General features: G+C 34.3%; 1 protein-coding gene and 1 pseudogene across 2 annotated transcripts in view; both read right to left on the reverse strand.

Moving 5' to 3' along the window:
- The window catches only part of Nell2 (neural EGFL like 2), a 396,883-nt gene that overhangs the window by 213,563 nt on the left and 163,155 nt on the right, over positions 1–20,165 (reverse strand). The gene's annotated exons all lie outside the window — the stretch shown is intronic.
- On the reverse strand, positions 9,581–9,685 carry LOC123461758 (annotated as a pseudogene).

Here is a 20,165-nt window from a genome sequence, read left to right on the forward strand (position 1 = left end):
TTTTATTTTTATTTATTCATTTGAGAGAGAGAGAGAAGATGAAGAAGACACACACACACACACACACACAGAGAGAGAGAGAGAGAGAGAGAGAGAGAGAGAGACAGAGAGAGAGACAGAGAGAGAGACAGAGAGACAGAGAGACAGAGAGACAGAGAGACAGAGAGAGAGAGAGAATGGGTACATCAGGGCTTCTAGCCCCTGCAAATGAATTCGAGACATATGCACTACTATGTGCATCTGGGTTACATGGGTACTGTGGATTCAAACCTGGGTCCTTAGACTTCACAATCACCTTAACCACTAAGGAATCTCCCTAGCCCCAAATGCATTTTTGGCTGTGAACTGTGAGTGTGTGAATGCTGCTTTTTGTGAAACTCCAGGGAGTACCATTCATATCTTGGTATACATGAAGTATGCCACCCAACGCTTTCCAATGCACAACCTATTCAGAGGTTAACTGGCATCATGTACAACAACTTAGAGAAATTTAGTACGATGATATAATAACAGATATATTTGTTTTATTGAAGATATAGTAAACGTCAAAAATTGTATGGTTACTAGGACTATAATCATGAAGGAATCTGCAAAAACAATCTGGATTGTTTCCACTCCATTTCACCTTATTTTAACAATGTAAATACCACTAATAGCAATTGGAATGACAGAAGATAATACAAAAGCAAATTTAACAGTTGTCAGTTGCTAAAAAATGGAAAAATATAACACAGATTGAGAAGCAGATGAAGGAAACCATTAAAAGTATGAAAATTTTAAATTGTACATTAAAGTCTTGATTTACTGGTCATTAATGCAGAGCTACCAACTGTAATTTCTTTTAATGAGATTCAAATTAACTTCTCCAAGTTTATATGGAAAAAATGATCTAGATCCATGTAAAACATTTTAGAATGTATAAGGAAAATGATGTGCCATATTTCACTTCTAAACATTTACTCATTGACTACATATTAGCTTCTCTTTCCTATTAGTGGATTGACAATATGTTCATCTACTTTAAACTTCCCAAGTGGTGAAAACACATGTGAAATGATCTAGTACAATTAAAAGTTAGCAGTGTCAGGAAGAAAACTAGTAAAATGCACCGTGGTATGATTTAATACTTATGGTTTCATTAAAAGTCTTTTTTAAAAAAATATATTTTTTTAAATTTTATTTATTTGCAAGCAGAAAGAGAGAGAGAGGAGAGATATAGAGAGAATGGGCATGTCAAGACCTCTAGCCATTGCAAAGGAATTCCAGATGCATGTGCCCCTTGTGCATCTAGTTTACGTAGGTCCTGGGGATTTGAACCTGGGTCCTTTGGCTTCGCATGCAAATACCTTAACCACTAAGCTATTTCTCCAGCCTTTTAAAAAATATTTTTGCTGAGCATGGAGGCACATACCTTTAATCCCAGCATTTGGGAAAGAGAGGTAGGAAGATCACTTTGATTTCAAGGCCATCCTGAGAATACATAGTGAATTTCAAGTTAGCCTGGGCTACAGCAAGACCCTACCTCAAAAAGCCAACTTTAAAAAAAAATATATTTTATTTTTTTATTTAAGAGAGGGAGTCATAGAAGAAGAGAGTGGGCACACCAGGGCCTCTAGCCACTGCAAACGAACTCCATTTGCATGTGCCACCTTATGCATCTGGTTTTATGTGGGTACTGGGAAATCAAACCTGAATTCTTTGGCTTTGCAGACAAGCACCTTAAATATGTCATATCTCCAGCCCTAAACGTCTTTTTGAAAATACCAAATGGCAGTAATATTTGTATTGATTCTGCTAAGGGCAAACTTTTGTATGTTTTTGAAATTCTTATTTCTTTTGAAAGCCTTCATAAGAGTCCCAAGTATAATGTTAGTTATTTCATTTTTGAGCAAATGACAGCTATTTATACACAAATGAGAGTTGGGAGAAAATATCTGATTGCATATATATGTATATATAGATATAGTTATATTATATATATGTAATTCATACTGTATTACAGTTTTAAAAAAATGTTAAACAAATTCATGCATGTGATAGGCTGAGATACAAACAATCTAAAAGTGTTTTGATTATCCAGTTTCCAGTTAGCTGTGGTAAACATATCCATCCATAGTCCTGGTTTGTATTCTATACTCATCCTGGGTATATTTGTAGCAAGATGGTTGGAATAAAAAGTGTGAAGCACTAACTGATATGAGGTAACTAATTCTTTTCCTTTATGATGTCTAAATTTCTCTTATAGGCCTGGACACATTTTCTTTCTCTCTAGTTGGCTGTATAGATTAAGAAAATATTTTCTAACTGAGGACCTGGAAAATGTCTTTTTTTTCATTCAATTTTATGCAACATACAATATGGGTCCTACATAATAAAGTCTAATATTTTTTTTCAATTTTTTTAAACAGAACTTACCATTTTTATTTATTTGTGTGTGTGTGTGTGTGTGTGTGTGTGCGCGCGCGTGCGCGTGCATGAATGCATGCGTGTGTTTATCTTTCAGGGTTGCTTGCCACTGCAAATGAATGCCCATCCAGGTTTATGTGGGTGGGGAGTTGAAAGTGGGCTTTAGAAGCAAGTGACTTTCACTTCTGGGCCATCTCCCCCAAACCAGGATTTTCTTTTCCAGATTTTGGAAATTCATTTCCAGCTTTTTTTGTTTTTTAGTTTTTTTTGGTGGAGGGGGCTTCGAGGTAGGGTCTCACTCTGACCCAGGCTGACCTGGAATTAACTATGTAGTCTCATGGTGGACTCGAACTCATGGCGCTCTTCCTACCTGTGCCTCCTGGGCGTTGATATTAAAATCACGCACCACTATGCCCAGCTCTGCATCTTCTTATTTGAGCAAAAAAAATTAACAGCCCTCTAAATCTTATTTTACCCTTTACATCTGGTCTCTTAATTATTTTTGCATTTTAACTATAAAAATACTACAAACTGGATCTTACAGATGCTTCCCTTAATATAATATAATATCTGAAACAGGAGTGTCATCTATTAGTTAGTTATAAATTAGTTGGTTAGTGTCATAGTAGAGGAACTTATCAACATGAATTATCAGTAACACATCTAAATAATGTCTATTGGTGGAGAAAATATTTTCCTTAGTTACTATCCCCCAGTAACAGTAACTTTTATGACCCAATAATAATTTGAACAAGAGTTAAATAATTCACAGGCTCATTAATTATACATGATGGCTTCCTTTAAATCTCATTATTGTTTGGGAATTTATTGATTTGTAAAACTAATACTTCAGTTTAAGTAATAAAATCCTGAGGACTTGTACAACTCTCACCTCCAGTCGCTTACCCAGCACATGCTTAGGCTTTCTAAGGCCCACAGAGTTCTCCTCCTCAGGGGCCTTCATTTAGGTCAGTAGCCTATTCTTACAAAACAAGAACAGGTCTTGAAATACCACAAATCTAGCAGAGTTAAGAGCTAGTTGGAAAAGGAGAATAAAAATAATTTCCATAAGAGAATAAGGGGGAAATTCAAGATACTAGGTTGTCTTTGGGGCTAGGAGGTACATACAATGGGAAAACTACAAAGGAAAAATTTATAACACATTATCTGGGTTGTTGCTGGAGTTGGGATGTCCATACACTAATAAACAAAGGCCAAATATCAGGAGTCCATTGCATTTTACCACACACACACACGCGCGCGCGCGCCACATTTTCTTTACCCACTCATTTGTTGATGTACACCAATTTTATTCCATATCTTGACTAATGTTAATACTTCTGCAAACATCAGTGCATGTATCTCCATGAGCTGATTTCATTGCATTTGGAGTACATATATATATATATAGTGTGTGTGTGTGTGTGTGTATTACATATTTATCTTTTGATTTTTTTTCAGAGGAGGCTTGCATACTGTTCTCCTTAAAAGCTATACTAACTTAAACTCCTCCACATATATATCAGTTCCCTTTTACCACATCTGTGTCAGCATTTATTACTGTTTGTTTTTCTCATAATAGCCATTATGGATGGAGCAAGAGGTTATCTTGTGATTGTGATTTGCACTTGGTAATTAGTGATAAGCATTTTTTCATGCACTTACTGAAATTTGGATTTTTTCTTTAGAGAAATTTATAGTCATATCACTTGTCCACATTTGCATTACTTTTTTGTTATTTCTGAGTCATCTCAATTTTTCTATAAATTATTCCTTTGCTAGATAAATCATTTAGAAGAATTTTCTCCCATTAATGTGGTTATTTGCTCTATTTATTGTTTCTTTTGCTATGTAAAGATTACAAACTTAGTACCATATTAGTGTGCATTTCACCAGTACTTTTGAGTCACAGTTAAATATAAGTCATTGTTGATGTCAATATCTTGAAGTGTTTCTTCTAGTAGTTTCATAGGCATCACATTTAGATGCTTAATTTACTTTACTGTAAATGTTTTATAGGAGTTGTGTTAGCTATTTTTCTCATTGTTATTATAAAATATGTAGCAAAAGAAATTTAGGAGTGGAAGACTTATTTGGGACATGGTTTGATTAAACAGTTTTCAGGGTAAGGAAGTAATGGCATCAGTAACATAAGGCTGTTTTTCAAATTGTGCCTGCAGTCAGGAAACAGAGAGAAATAAATGCTTGTCCTCTACTCAGCTCCACTAAACTTCTCTGGAAATGGCCTAACAAGACAAACCATGACCGAGGTGTAGTTTCATTGTTCTGCATGTGAGCAGTTCCCCAGCCCTATTTAAAGAGTGGTTGTCCTTTTGTGTGTGTGTCTATATCTATCTATATCTATCTATATCTATATCTATATCTATATCTATATCTATATCTATATCTATATCTATATCTATATCTATATCTATCTATATCTATCTATATCTATATCTATCTATATCTATATCTATATCTATATCTATATCATCTATCTATATCTATATCATCTATATCTATATCTATATCTATATCTCTCTATATCTATCTATATCATCTATATCTATATCTATATATGTGTGTATATATATAGATATAGGTGTATATATCTATATCTATATCTATATATATGTGTGTGTGTGTGTGTGTGTGTGTGTGTGTGTGTATGTATGTATGTATGTGGACACACACATATAGTCAGAAATGAATGTCTACTGATTCATGGATTTATTTCTGTAACTTACTCTCTTCTGTTGGCTTATGTGATCAACTTTATGCTAATATCCTGCAACCTTGGTTACTCAGATATATGTGTGAGATGAGGTTAGTACTTCTATCTTTATTCTTTTATACAAGATCACTTTTGTTATTCAAGGCCTTTCAAATTTTCATACAACTTTAAGAATTTTCTGTTGATTATAAATGTTACTTTTATGAAGAACATCAGTGTTATTTTTATATACTGTGCTGAATCTATAAATAGTTCTTGGTATCATGGACATTTTAACAATAGTAATTCTTTCAATTCATAACAAAAGAAGGCTTTCCATTAGTATATATCTGAAATTTCTTTCTTCAGGGCTTTATAATTTTCTTGTAAAAGCCATTCACTTCCTTGGTTAAAATCTTCTGAAATAGGCTTTTTTGTTAACTATTATGAATAGAGTCTATTTTATGATTTCTTTCTCGAAAAGTTCCTAATTTGTGTATGCAAATACACTAGGCTTTTATATATTGATGTTTCACCCTGACAGTTCCTGAATTTACTCATTAATTCTAATGGGTTCTGTAAACCTTTTTTTTTTTTTTTTTTTTTAGCAACTTAACATTTTTCTATATATAAAGTTACATTATCTAAAGAAGAATAACTTTACCTTTACCCATTTTTATTTCATTTTGCTGATTTTTCTGGTCAAGATTTCTACTCTGTTTTTTGTTTGTTTGTTTGTTTGTTTGTTTGTCAAGGTAGGGTCTCACTCTACCTCAGGCTGACCTGGAATTCACTATGTGGTCTCAGGGTGTCCTCGAAGTCATGGTGATCTTTGCCTCCCTAGTGCTGGGATTAAAGGTGTGCACCACCATGCCCGGCTCTACTCTATGTTTAATAGGAATGGTGAAAATGTCCATTCTCCAATTATTCTAAAGAAAATTCAATATTTTCCCACTCAACATAGTAGGTTAGAGTTTGTCATATATGGTCTTTATTTATTATGTTCCTTCGGTACCAAATTTGTCTTGAGATTTATTGAGTAATGTTGAATTTGGCTAGCTTCTCATTGCAAGGACAAAACACTGATCAGAGGCAGCTGATGGGGGTTTATTTCAGCTTATACTTTCAAAGGGAATCTTCATCACTAAGTGGACAACATAGCACAAGCAAAAGAGCAGTCTAAGTACTGGGTGAGGAGCTGGGCTCCACAACTCCACCTTCCAACAGCTCTACCAGCTAGCAACTAAGCATGAGACTGAATCAAAAACACATGAGGTCTTGGGGGACATTTCCCATTCAAGCTATCACATGACTGAAATTATATATATGGCTGTTGTCCTTTATTTTGTTGATAGGATATGTCGTGTTTGTGTTGAAGCATCCTTGCCATTTTGGATAAATCTCTTTTAATCACAAAAATAATTTTGTGTATCATTAGATAAATTTGCAAGTAATTTATTGAGGATTTTTATAAACTCATTAGTAAATGAGTCTGTAGTCTCCTTGTTTGCTGTGCCTTTGTCAGATTTTGATATCAGATAAGAATATTGTCATATGGAACTATTTTAGAAGATGTCCCTTTTAAGTGCTTGGAATAGTTTGAGAATAAATAATGCTAGTTCTTTAAATAGGTGGTAGAATTCAACAGGGACGCTATCTGGACTTTGATGGTGGTGGTGGTGGTCATGTAATTCTTGTTACTTACATTGGTTCAGATTTTCTATGTCTTCATAATTTAATTCTAGATGCTTGTATATGCAATGCTTTTCTTTAGTTTTAAGTCATTCACTGTACCTTACCCTGCTCTAGAATGTGTAGGCAAAATTTATAGAATATTATCTAAAATTTCTATCATAAGTTTTTTTTATTTTATTTTGTTATTTTTGTTGAGTAAGATGGAAATATACCCAGTAATCTGAGGGAAAAAATTAATATTGTTTTCCCAATAATACTTTAGAATTTTCTTACTCAATTTGTAATTCGAGATTATCATTTTCCATATAAAATAATTTGCTTTTTATATATTTTCATGTTCATATTCATATTTGTATTTGTTATAGCCTTTTGATAATATTAAAATCATAAACATGGTGGATGTAAATAGAACGAGAAACAACCTCCATCTTTTATTTACTGTGTAAATCACATCATTGGAACATAACTTACAGACTTACTCTCATGTTCACATGATACTTGATATTTTTTTATTATAAGTGCTGAAAACTATATATGAGTATTTATTTCTTAGATTACTTAGAGACATTATTTCGGAGCACATGTTGATGCAGTAGAGCTAAAGTAATACCTGAGATCCTACAGGTGTAACTCTCTCCAAGAGATGATTTTCTATGATTATGCTGTAAGTAGTAATCATTAATAAAAAAATTTGTAGAGCAATGATTATCAACATTTTAACATAAAATTGCACCTCTATGAAAATTGTGGAAAATTCCATTGTGTGGAATTCAATCCAACTGAAATCTGAGTATCTATGGAAAAGGCTCAGATACCAGTAGCTCTTCATAGCATCCAGGTCAATGAACAGTGTTAAGGATCACTGAGGTAAAGTATTCCAGTAATGCAATTTAGGGATCTTTTACTGTATAAATATCAATCTCAACTAATCCCAGTCCATAATTCAGTAGATTTTATGTAAGAATCTGTAATTCAAAACAGTTCATGTGCACAATTCTTAAAAAGTAACAAAGCACATGGAAATAGAAGAAATTGATAGAAAGTGAGAAATAGAGAAAAGTAAATAGGGGAGCAAGACAGAATCAATGAGGAAAAGAAGCCAAGGGAAATTCCTTGTGTGGATTTTAAATATACCTGCTTTTTGTTTTCTCTGGGACAAAATATTTGGTAAAATGCATCACTTCTTTTTTCTTTTGTCAGAGTTTTCTTCAAAATTAATTTCTTGACAACTCTGTTTTATGACACTTTACCAAATCTAGGATGCGCACAACAGAGAAAAATAATATATCTCCCTTTTAGAATTTGACTTATGTCCTATAATATGAGCTCTTGCTGTATATACTTTCCTGAAAGTTACATTATTTCATTCATCATGAGTCTAAATAAAACCATGTGTGAATGCATGCATGCATGTGTGTGCACACTTCACATTTTTATCCACTCACCTGTTGACAGACACTATATAATTTCACTATAGGGAATAGTGTCACATTAAACACCAAGGTGCCTGTACCTCTGTGATGCATTGTCTTAAGAGTCCTTTAGTTATATGATTATATATGGCATAGCTGGGTCATATGGTAATTCTATTTTAGTTTCTAGGGGGAGATCTGCTTACTAACTTACATTCACAGCAACAATCCATAAGTATTCTATTTTCCCCTGCATTCATACCACCATTGTTTTCTTTTTAAAAAGTTTATTATAAGTACACATTGTATATTAAATATACTCCTCTTTGTCTCATTCACATATATCCCCATTTCCCTTCCCTTCCTCTCTTAGGTTAGAGCCCTTTGGTCTGCTAAAAAATTTCATTTAAACTTTAACACACATACACACACATGTTTACACTTGAACATATAAAATTGAGGAAAAAAATTACAGATGCAGAATTTGTCTGTCTGAGACAAGCTTAATTCATTTAATATGATTTTCCCAGTTTTACCTAATTTCCCACTAGCAACTTAATTTAGTTCTTCTTTATGTCTGAAAAAATTTATATATATATGTATGTGTGTGTGTATTATGTGTGTGTATGTGTGTGTGTTTATGTGTAGTGGTATAATAACTACTGATGTATAAAAATGAATGAATCTCTGTAATTTGGAGTTCTTCAGAAAAATAGCAAGTAGTGATATAGCTGGGTCATACAGTAGATCTAATATTAGTTTTTGAGGAACCACCATTCAGATTTTCATAGAAGTTGCACTAGTTTACCACCAACAGTGTACAAGGGCTTCATTCTGACACATCAATGTCAGCCTTTGTTGATGTTGGTTTTCTAAATGATGTGTAGTAGTTTGAATGTGTGTCCTAGACTCAGGTGTTAAAATTAAACTTGCAACTTGGATCTCCAGCCACCTGGTTGGAGGAGGTTTCCCTAGGGTGGATCCTGGGCTTCAGCCCAAAGGTGTGCTTGGCAGTGGATTTGATTCCAGCCCATAGGTGTAGAGAAGGCAGTGTGAGCTCTAGCAGGGTCCCTGTGGCTGGTTTGTGCTTAATGGATGGTTGTTTCTGCTTGGATCTGTGAAGGGGTTCTTGAGCCACTGATGGACTTTTCCCTGGGTTCATAAGCTGAAATAAGTCTTGTTCTTCACCTAAACTATGTGTCATTAGATATTTGTGAAGTTGTCCACAACAGACCGGCATTTTGATTAGAGTAAGATTGAATCTTAATGTCTCTAAAAATTCTTTACTTAATTTTTGGATTTTTTTTTTACATGTATATGATACGATCTGGTCTTACATCCCCAATTACCCTTTATTTCTTCCCCTTCCATTAACACCCTTCTTCTTCACCATGAATCTCCATCTTACTAATAAGAACAGATACTACACTTATTCTCAGCCAAAAGGCTGAGAAGCAATCCTATCTTATTTTCATGCCTTTAAAAAAACATGGAAAAACACCTAAATAATGTAATGAAAACAGATAAACACAAATATCGTATGTTCTCTCTTATATGTAGATCCTAGTTTTAAATGTCTAAATCAGTGGCTATATGTTAGAGTACCTGTAAAGACCCAAGACACTAGAAAGGAGTCATTGGGGTGGGCTTTGTGGTTAAAGGAGCCTGCTTGCAAAGCTTGACATCCCTGCTTCAGTTCTCCAGTACACATGTAGAACTGGTTACACAAAGTGGCATATGCATCTGGAGTTTGTTTGCAGTGGCAAAAGTCCAAAGCATGTCCATATACTTTGTCCTTCTCTCTCATTTTCCCTGCACCCATGGGGGTATATAGTCCTATATAGTCTTTCTTTGCATTTCTATGATTTGCATTTCCCTCATGGGTAGTGACAGGAAACACTCTTTTCATTAATTTTATTAATGAATTTACTATTTTATTAATCATATGCAATTCATCTTTTATAAACTAAATGTTCATTTCACTAGCTTATTTATTTATTGGGTTGATTGTATGTCATTCATTTTTAATATATTGTGTATTCTCAATTAAATCTTCTATCAGATTTATAACTCAGAAATATTTTATCCCATTGCATAGGCTATCTACTTACCCAATTAAATTTTCCTTTTGATACACATATTCTTTTAAATATAATGATACCAAACTTGTCTATTATTAGCTGATTAATGGTTTATTTATATGTACATGGATTTTTTAAATTTAATAAGAGCCCACTTGTCTATTTTTAGTCTTACTTCCTGAGTGAATGGCATTCTATTTGGGAAGTTCATGTCTGAATTTATATCTTAAAGTGCTATCTCCATTTTTTCCTCTAAAAGTTTCAGAGCTTCAATCTCACTTGAATTTATTTTATCCACATGGGGTTGATTTCTGTACAGGGTGAAAGATAAGGATCTAGTTTCAATCGTCTACATGTGGATACCCAATTTTCCATGTTGAATTTAGTTTTTATGACATTTTTCGGTCAAAAATCAGATAGCCTTATCAACATGGGTTAATACATGGATCTTCTATTATATTTTATTCTGACACATAATGTGTGTGTGCATGTGTGTGTGTGTGTGTGTGCATGTGTGTGTGTGTCTGTCTGGTTTCATGACAGTGACATGCTGTTTGTATTACTATAGCTCTAGAATATTTTGAAATCAGGAATAGTGATGCCATCAACATTAGTTGTTTTGGTCAGAAATGCTTTGGCTATCACAGGTTTAATATGCTTCCAAATAAATTTGAAGATACATCTTATATTTATGGAGCATGGTTTTAGAATTTTGATAGGTATTGCCTTGAATTAGTAGAGAGCTTCTGGTGAGATATTAATTCTACAAATATTGATCATTCTCCCTTTCATTTCCCTCTCTTCTATTTCTGCTCCAACAACTTTCAGCACTGTATTTAATGAGACTAGAGTATGGATAACCATGTCTTGTTCTTGATTTTAATAAGAATGCTTTACAATTTCCCCATTTATCATATCATTGGATACAAATTTGGCATACCTAGACTTTCTTATATTTTTCAAATTTGTTTCTTCCACTCCCAGTTTACTTGGTACTTTCATTATGAAAAGGTTAGATTTTTATCAAAAGCCTTTTCCATATCCATTAAGATGATCATGTAATTTCTGTATTCAAATCCATTTATGTGACATATTATAATAACTGATTTGTATATGTTGAACTGTCCCCTAATCTATGGAATAAAGTGCAGTTGATCATGGTAAATGATATTTTTACTGGGTTCTTGAATTTAGCTTTCAAGTATTTTACTCAAAATTCCACATTCATCAGAGACATTGACTTTTGATTTTTTGTTGTTTTATCTTTACAGGGCTTTGGCATCGATGTAATCTGGGCTTTGTAAAAAAAATAGGTTGGTGGAACATGGGTGTTAATTCTTCTTTAAAGGCCTGAAAGAATTCAGAAGTGAACACATCAAGGCCCAGACTATTTTATTTGACATATTTTCTTTTTGTTACTGCATAAATTGTGCTACTTGTTATAGGACTCTTTGAATTATTTATCTTATCTTGGTGTAACATTGGTGAGTCACATGCATTTAGAAATTCAACTATTTCTTTCATATTTTCCAATTTAGTGGATTATAAGTTTTAAAGGTATGTCCTTATAACTTTCTAAAATTGATATCTACCATGAATGTATCCTCTCTATGTATAATTTTATTTATTTTGGTGTTCACTCGTTTTTCTGTTAGGTTGGATAATGGCTTTTCAATTTTGTTTATCTTTTTAAGAACTTTTGCCTGATTTCTTAGTTTTTGTATGTACTTGTTTTCACTCAAAATTTGTGTTATTAGCATATGTGGGTTTATCTATCTATTGTGGGTTTGGTTTGTCCTTGTTTCTCCAATGAGTATCATTATGTTATTTATTTGAGATTACTCTGATATTTAATGTAGGTGTGTTAGATAGACTATTGCCTGTTAGGACTGCTTTCTTAGATTTTACTATATTGCATTTTCATTTCTATTCAATTCTTGGAGGTTTCTAAATTTCCTTCCTGATTTTGTCAGTAACCTAGTAATCATTAATTAATGTGTTATTAAATCTTTATGAGTTTGTGTGTGTCATATGGTTTTTATTGGAGTTGATATATATATACATATATATATATTCCATTATGATCACATAGAATACAATAAGTTATTAAATGTTATTTATTAATTTTCTTATGTTAGTTAAAACTTATTAAGTTATTTCAAATGATTAAACATTATCAAAATTTTATGATAACACTTTGTATTTTGAAAAAATTTAATTATATTCCCTATACTCCAGTAACATTAGCTGTTTAATATTCAAGAGAAAGGTTATCAATTTGATATAAGGCATACCCATATTTTAAATTATTTCATTTATTTCTAAATTCCTCATGTCAGGGTAATAAATATCCATTTTCTTTATCGCACAAAATTGTGCAGAGTGTAGTAATCGTGACCATTAGTGGCCATTGCAAGAAATAGAACAGTGTCAGCCAACACCCATGTTCACAGGCAATATCTATAGTAAAAAACTGTTTGCTCTTGAATTGATAAAACTGTGTTTCTTTAATAAGAAGATTCAGTATTTTCCTGACCATTTCTCCCTTATTCTTACCTAATTTCTTCATGCTAGACATCTCTACAGGTATTATTATGCTATTTTAACTCCACATCACAACTTTTCTTTCCATTGTTTTAGTACATGCTTTTTTTATATTAAGTTAACATCCATGATAGTCTAGCATTAGAACACTCTTACCCTGCCTGTATAACTGTGACCAGCCTCCATCATTAAGTAAATGCTGGTCCATGGAAAATCTCTCCTCCAATGTTTTGCTCATTTTCACATAAAAGTTTTACTCCCCATAATTTCCATATTGCTCTTTAATTACTAACTTTCTTCCCAATTCTTGCATACCTTTCTCTGACATCCAAGTCAGAGAGAATTACTGCTCTTAAGTTTCTCAAAATTTAATAAAAACACTCATTAAAATGAGAATAAAAATTACATAAGGCTGGCTAAAAAAATGTGTGACCTAATACAAGTTAACAAGACAAAATTACAGGCCAGTTGCCATCTCAATATTGTAGTCATAAGTGCTAGTAGTAACATTTTACAGTGAAATAAAGTTCTAACTTATTCTAACATGAAGCCTTTCATAAGCTTCTCCTGATACAAGGATAGGAAGCTTTTCTCTGTTCTTTCCATAAACAAAACTTTCTATGTATCTGGACATGGTATCAAGGATATTATATTGTAGTATACTGTCTCTCATTATCTGTGAAGTTGTTTAGAAAAAAAAGACTATTCAAATCTCCAGCATTTAGCACAGCATCTGGAGCATGAGGGCTTGATAAGTGATTTAAAAATAAAACTAAGGCTGGAGAGATGGCTTAGCAGTTAACACACTTGCCTGCAAAGCCTAAGGATCCCGGTTTGACACCCCAGAACCTAACAAGCCACACCTGCGAGGTGGTGAATGTGGCTGGAATTTGAGTGTAGTAGCAGGAGGCCCTGGTAGGCCAATTTTCTTTCTCTCTCCCCTTCTCTCTCTTTCTGTGTGTCTCTTTGCTCTCTCATAAATAATAAAAAATTGTTGTCAGAACATGTTGTTCAGTAACTCCATTCATGGTACATTTCAAAAGAAATAAAAGCAGTATCTCAAAGAGAGATTTGTGCTTCCACATTTATTGCAGCATTATTTATAATAGTCAGCATATATAAACAACCCAAATATCAACCAATAGAAGAATGAATAATAAAATAGTATTATATATAAATGCACATATACATATGAAAGCACACAATGGAATATTATTCATCCTTTCAAAAGATGGGAATCCTGCTATTTGATACAATATGATTGAACTTGGAGACTATTATGCAGCATGAAATAAGCCAGATCCAGAAAGAAAATTACTACATCATTTTACTTTTATGTGTCATATAAAAATTCAAACTCAGAATTAGATCACTAGTTGCCAGGGGCTTCCATCTGTTGGAAGGGAAGAAATGAGAGAATGTTGTTAAAAAGTACAAACTTTGAAGCACAGCATGAGTAAGTTTTTGATATCTACTGCACAGCAGTTGACTATAGTTAGTAATAATGTTTACTGCTTGAAATTTACTAAAATCGGATCTTAAACATGTGAAGATATTATACAATGTATTCAACAAGCATCATTACAATTAATTTAATACTTATAGTATGAAATATGTCTCCTGCAAAGGAACAATACTAAAGAAACCAGTGCTAACATTGTTATCACCACAAGATCTGTAATGTGTATTACTGGGGAACCATATGAAAGCCTGAGGGTTAAGCAATACTTATCTTCCATGGGACCAGAATTTGAGCATTCCTTGCTTAGTAAGTGAGAGTAGAAACAGCTAGGCAGCTTCAACTTACACAAACCAAATTCTTCAAATTTGGACAGTGTGAAAGCTCTAAAATATTTATACCATTTTTCAAATAAACACAGCCAGAAATAAGGTTAACTTTCCAAATAAAAGTATTCAAACTATAAAACCAAATACCAATGAACATCAAAGATTAGCTAGGAGACAAGAATAGATAAAAAAAATAAAGTTAGCATTACTCCGTTCTAATTGGAAGTGGATTAGGGTAAATATGTACATAGTCATAAATAATTTAGGGACAATAAAAGGCAAAATGATCCCATACAAACAGAGAACTCAACACTGGGTAACTATCAGTCATGACACATTACTACTGCATGATGGAATCAGCTTCTTCAACAACAACAAAAAGACTCTAAATGACCAAGTCTGACATTTTGTTACAACAGACAGTGTTTGAATTAAACACCAATGGGTAATGACCCTCTTGAAGCTGCCAATTCCTTCAGTCTAGTCTCTCCCAACAGATTTAGCTAAAGTCAAACTGCAAAAGAAATTTCCCCAAGGAATTCTGTACAGTAGGAACTACTGTAAAGGTGAGAAAATAAATAATGCATGATCAGCTCCTTTAAAATTACTTGTTACATACTGTAATATTCTTCAGTGCTATTTAAAATTCCCTATATATTTCCAGGTCTCTTTGTGTAAGTATAATTCTATACAGAAGATTATAAATTTCTGTCATTGCTTATTCTTTTCCTGGTTCTATTCAAATATTCTTCCACCAGGTTTTCCTCATCCTGGACATTAGTGGCACACATCAGGAAGCCCAGCAGCGCCAAGGAAAGCAACAGATGACTCCCACATACTATTTCTTTTAGCATTCCATCTCCTATGGATGACACTGTTTTAACCCCTCTTCATAAGAGAGACTAAGGAAGAATTTTCAGGTTGTTGTTTTTATAAGGTGTCATAATAATTGGCTAACACAAATGATGATGTGAAATCTCAATCAGAAAAGTATAGAGAGGAAAGTAATGAGAGGACTTTCTAAAGAAGTTACCATTGTAACCTCAGGAGAGGAGCACTAATGCCATCACTCACGAGGGGACTTTGCGGAATAGAAAAGAATGCCAAAAATGAAAAGTAGCCACGTGGTAAGTGGCACCACCGTGTGTACCATGGAAAACATGTTGCTTGGTGAATGTACAAAGCACAGAAAGGGTGGAAAATATTGCTCAGCAAGAAGATTTTTTACCACATAAGAAGGAAAAGAATAATATAATCCATGAAGGCTGGAAAACCAGAAGAAAATTAGAAATTATAGAGTATAGAGTATATGCCAAGGTTTCTGCCATGCACAATTCAAGGGAAGTCCTCTTCTACACAAGAGGGTGATGTCATTCTTCAGACAGAAAGGAATTCTTGCACAGCAGACAGGTTTCCCTGTATCTTCATCAGAAAGAAAGTCTAGTTAACAAGTGTATTGTGAAAAATCAATTAAAGAAGAAAAACGTGTTTCTTTAAAGCTTCTACAGAAGACAAAATTCATAGAAGCCTATAGTTATAGCATAGGGCTGATAGCTAAGAAGCAATACTTTATATTGTATGCTAGGACAAATTATTTATGAGACTTTTAAAGAAGGCAGATATTTTCATTATTTCCTAGTACATTAATGCTAGAGGACTCACTGTGAGGAAACAGGAAGTCACAGATATTATAAGCTTGTATTCTTTCATGTGAATATACTGCATAAACAAGAAAAATTAAGCAACAGTAGAAATTGGTTAATTCTATGAAGCAATGTGGGTTACTGTTGCAGTCAGGTTCACATTGCTAGCAGATAATGCCCGAACAAGAGCAGCTTGTGGAGAAAACAAACAACCAAAACAAACAAACAAAAAAAAAGAAGTTTATTCTGGCTCAAAGACTTGTTGGGAAGCTCCATGATGGCAGGGAAAGCAATGGTATAAGCAGAGGATGAACATAATCTCTTGGACATCAGGTGAACCACAGGAACGGGAGAGTGTGCCAAACACTGGCAAGGGGAAAGTGGCTATAACACCCATAAGCCCACCCCCAAGAATACACTGCCTCCACGACGGTTTAATTCTCAAATTGCCATCAACTGGGGACAGGGATTTCTACACTTATGTTTACAGGGAACACCTGAATCAAACCACCACAGTTATCAAGGCTTACAGAAGGTGAGTCAGCACCAACTCTCGCTACCAGAAAGTTACTAGTTTCATGTGACCACTTCTACTCAGAAATTAATTCTCACTGCTCTCTCACATGCCATGCTCCAGGGTGTAAGAACAGCCAGAGAAATAGGTCTGACCAATGCATCCAGACATGCCTACTTTATGTATGCTACATTTACATATTAAATGTAGGTTTGAATATAACACACTCAATCCATAGATTGAGAGAAGGTTTCATACAAGAGCTAAAGTCTTAATGTAGAAAGGAAGATGATAGGCAGAGAAAATAGTTGTCAATTGATCTGGTTACACCACATATTTCTAAATGTAATCCAATATTAAAATAAAAGACCATTATAGCAATCATAAACATGAAGGTAATATTTGGGATGGTATCTGGGTTTGTCCTTAAAAAAGGAATAATAAAAACTCCTGACAGGAAGAAAAGTTAAAAAAGGATTTGGTAAGGGCTCCCTTTTCAAAAGGTAGAGAGCAGACAGTGCTCCTGAAAGAACCTCCCAGAGAAGATTAAATGACTCCAGAACTTCATAAAGAATAATTGAATGCTTAGCAGGCTTCTGTGTAGGTCAAAAAAGCCAGTCAGAAAATTGGGGTCATTAAGGGATAGAAATCAGGGTAATAGGAGCTAAAATATAATTAGAGAACAAATGAAAAGGTGATGGAAGAAACAGCAGACATTAATAAATATTTTTTGGGTTTTAGAAAAATAATTTATTCTTTAAAGATATTTATTTAACAATTTAAATTCCTTCTCCTCAGTAATATTTTCCCCTTCACACTTTGCTTCAGATGGAGACTGTGATGGCCTCTAGGGAGTAACTCAGTGCTGGCAGCTTCAGTACCTCTGAAGGGACTGCATTCTGCACATATGTCATTGAAAATTAGAAGCATACATTATTGCTTTTAAAGCTGTCATTAAAATCAGCTTCTTAGCCTGACAACTTCTATATGTTTCATTTTAACTTCATTTTCAAGAACAACCTCTGCAAAACATAAAAGGACCCTCTAATAAGTGAAATATTCACATGTGAGGATAGCTAACATGTCATTTCATATTTTTCCCATTTGCTTGTGAATGTATAATTCTAAAAAGACACATAAGTGTCATTGCTTCAGGTTTTAAGTAAGTCTTCCTTAATTCCTTGAAATGTGAAATTAAAACTGAGTTCATCAAATCTGAAACAAGTAAACTTAATTTTTTAAAGCATAATTTTTTGAGCTTTAACTGATATATTATCTAAGCCTTTAATTTGAAGATTTTACAAGATGGTTATGGCAACTTGCTGCTTTCCACATATTTCTCTAAAACACTGATTACTCTAAAGTTGTCTTAAATGATAAAATTATCATAGTTCACAATAGTTGGCAAGTAGTATTGAAGGACTCAGGAACCAGAGGGATGCCATGACAGGCTTAAGAGTCACCAGTAGCCTAAGTTTCTGTTTCCCAGCAAGGTTTAAATAAGAATTTAACAGTTACTGAAAAAAGATCACAAACTGCTTATGCCATACATTTCTACAGTCATAAAACAAGTTGCTTAAGTTCCTCAAACACACATAGCCAATCACAATAAAGGTTACCTAATCTGCTTGAACTTCCCCTAGCCCCCTGCCCACCTGCTCTGCCCCCAGCATCCTAAGCCTATCAGAAAAATACAAGTGCAGTTACTACTTAAATCTACCAATCATGCCCTGATTCTTTATTCAAATCCCTATAAAAACCTGGCCCCCTGCTGCTCAGGGCTCTTGTACGGATCCACTGCGTTGGTGAAGTCAAGAGTCTGAGCTTAAGCCTGAAATAAAGCTCCTTGCCTTTGCATACGTGTTTGGTTCTCCTCGGTGGTCACTGGGGACGCCAAGAACTAGGCATAACAGTATGAGAAGTCTATCAACTTAGTTTCATTGGCCCACCTACTGGCTGGCATATAGTGCTATTCATACTCATAAATTATTGAATATATTATATTAATAGCTAATATTTAATAATTATCTAAATAACACCAAAATATATCCAGGAGTATAATTGTCTGAGGCATCTATTTTTAGTTCCAAACAAATAAATAAATATTGGAATCAAGGTGAACTGAAATGACTGACGGAGGTCCCCAATGCCCAGAAGTGACATGCTGCACACCACCCCAACCTGCTCTGGTTACCACCTCACTATAGCTTTGCTTTCCAGGAGGCTCAGTGACATCCTTTACAGGCCAATAAAATCCAAGTATAGAAATCCTAAGAGAGCCCTATCATTCAACCCCAAAACTAGCATAGTACCTCACTATCTCTTTAATTGCTCTTGTGATGCATTCTCCAGTTGCCTACCTTCTTGAACACCATTTCATCCTCCCTATGGAGCACTAACATTCTCATACTGACCAAAGTTAAAATGCTGGAAATATCATTTCCTCCTTCAAACTCTAGCCAATTAATACGCAAATCACATCCTGCCACAGCAACGCTCGATTTCCTGCCACCCCCTAACTTCACATCTCCACTATGACTGCCTAAAGTACCTTGAACAGGAAGAGGATAAAACCCACCCGTTTGGGAGGTCCCTTCCGTGTCACCTCTCATCTTGACTCCCAGATCACCAATCCTGCTGTCCCAAATTCCTTGCTGTTCACTGCAGCCAGTATCAAGCATACGCGTGCTCTAGAGCCCGTGCACTCGCCGCCCCACATGAGGCACATAGTTGGTTTGGTCTCAGTTTCAAATTCTGTGTATACTGTTTGTCTCTGTTCTTTCATAGTACTTTCTACTTCATAACATAATGACTTATTTAGTTTTCACTCTTCTCTTCCCTACAAACAGAATATTCTACTCAGGCCCCAAATAAAGAGATTTCTATCATTTTTATTCCCTACTTCTCCCTGGCTCTTATAATACTGCCTGGATCTTGGAGGCACTGTGCTATTTGCTGAATAGATGAATGAATGAACATCTATGTGGATTCCAACTTTTTTGAATGTATTTCATTTCTCTTTCCCATTTGTAATGCTAGAAGTGTGGTCAAATTACACCAAAACAAAACACAGAGTTGGCAAAATATAAAGTATGTCTTGGAAACAGTAGGTAGGCTGGCAAACTTTTCTATGGATAGTTAAGGACCTAGGGCGTGGCTAGGTTAACCTTGTGTATTTTCAACATTTTGTGCTGTTTCCTTGGGGAATGACAACAGTGCTTTCCTCATAAGCATGCATGCTTTAGGGATTTTGTGAAGGAGAACATATAAGTACATGCTCCTAGGAGGGCTGGTACACAGACAGTGCTCATGAAATAGAGGCTACCATTACAGAAGCTTGCTTACTGCCAGTTTCCCATCCCTGACTTT

This window comes from Jaculus jaculus, chromosome 6, assembly GCF_020740685.1.
Source record: "Jaculus jaculus isolate mJacJac1 chromosome 6, mJacJac1.mat.Y.cur, whole genome shotgun sequence".
Lineage (NCBI taxonomy): Eukaryota > Metazoa > Chordata > Mammalia > Rodentia > Dipodidae > Jaculus > Jaculus jaculus.